Source organism: Dipodomys merriami, unplaced genomic scaffold (genome assembly GCF_024711535.1).
Source record: "Dipodomys merriami isolate MVZ:Mamm:240054 unplaced genomic scaffold, mDipMer1.0.p SCAF_671, whole genome shotgun sequence".
NCBI lineage: Eukaryota > Metazoa > Chordata > Mammalia > Rodentia > Heteromyidae > Dipodomys > Dipodomys merriami.
Window position 1 is genome coordinate 532,860 of NW_027206259.1, and position 1,578 is coordinate 534,437.

The 1,578-nt window shown below is 35.4% G+C and overlaps 1 non-coding gene across 1 annotated transcript; it reads left to right on the top strand.

Annotated features, from left to right (window-relative positions):
• Positions 1–297: 297 nt before the first annotated feature.
• LOC138815822 (U6 spliceosomal RNA) lies at positions 298–404 on the top strand. Its single transcript, XR_011368496.1, has one exon. It is a non-coding gene; the product is annotated as a U6 spliceosomal RNA (small nuclear RNA).
• The last annotated feature ends 1,174 nt before the right edge of the window (positions 405–1,578 follow it).

A 1,578-nucleotide genomic window follows, 5' to 3' on the forward strand; every position in this document is an offset into this window, starting at 1 on the left:
AAATTAAATATATTTAAACCATTAAAACTTTTAACAAAACTTAACACTTGCTGCAGTGTTCATTATGACAGGTGCCTTGTATAGAATAATTTAATTCCTCCTCCTACACATCTCTTGAACAACAAATATCTGGAATTATTTTGTTTTTGACATGTCAATCTTGATTTTAGTCTTAAATGTGTGCTTATTTAAGAAGTACATGGTTCTAAAATTTCATGAAATTTCTTTTAAACTTACTTTTTGTTGAATTGTCTAGTTTAAGAAATTCAATTACATTTTATATATAAAACATGTTCTATGTTCCATTCAGCATCACTTACTCTAACATTGGAACTATACAGAGAAGATTTGAATGACCCCTGTGCAAGGATTGCAGGCAAATTCCTGTACCATTACCTACTTTCACAACAACAGATGCTGGAGGGGATGTGGCCACAAGTTAACTGTACTGCACTCTTGGTGGGAGTGTCAACTTGTTCAACCACTTTGGAAAGTAGTATGGAGGTTCCTCAAAAGACTTCACATAGAACTCCCCTATGACACAGCAATCCCACTTTTGAGCATTTACCCAAAAGATCACAAACAAGACGGTACTAAAACTGCCATCACAATTATATTTATTGCAGCATTGTTTAAGATAGCTAAGATATAGGACCAACCCCAATGCCCTTCATCAGATAAATAGATCAAGAACATGTGCTATTTATACCAATGAAATTCTATGCCTCCATGAGAAAGTATGGCATGACCCAATTTGTTAGAAAATGGAAAGACTTGGAAAAAAATTATTAAGTGATGTAAGCCAAGTCCAAAGAAACATAGGTCACAGGGTTTCCCTAATTTTTAATAACTAATATAACTGGGATAAGCAGAAAAGGTCAAAATCTATGCACATATGACCAGATAAGATGTTGTTAAGGGAAATGAACCCCCAAATAGGAACACAACTGTTTTTTTTTCTTTCTTGCTATTGTTCTAACGTACTTATAACAGGCTATGTGATTTTTTTTGTTTCTTTATATGTTCCTCCCCCATGCTATAACCCCTGTTTTCACTGTATTTGAATTTTGTGTGCCCACCTCTTGTATATACGCTCCTGTAATTTGGGGGAGGGGAAGGAAAAAAGCAAAATGCTGAAATAGGGATTCAGGTTGACCCATTGTAACAATGAGATGCACAAGACACTATGTTGAAAACTGAACTTTACAATTTAGGCAGGGGAAGTGGGGAGGGGCGTGTACTTGTAGAGGTGGGAGGGAAAGGACGGTAGAGGGAAAATAAAGGAGGAGGTAACAATGCTTGTTAGGAAATGTACTCATTACTTGCTCATGTAAATGTGACCTCTCTGTACAGTATTTTTAAAATAAAAAAAACATATGAAAATGTTCTGAGATGAAAGAGTTTATTTCCTTTATTTTACTCATATAATATGGTTAACAAAGAAATTAATGCGAAACACTGATATGAAGGTATTTTGAATGAATATGTGTGTGTGCACGTGCACGTGTTCTCATGCACTTGCATGTATGTTGGTATGCTCACAGTTTGAAAAAAGGGCGTCAAAGTCTTGCTAGGCCT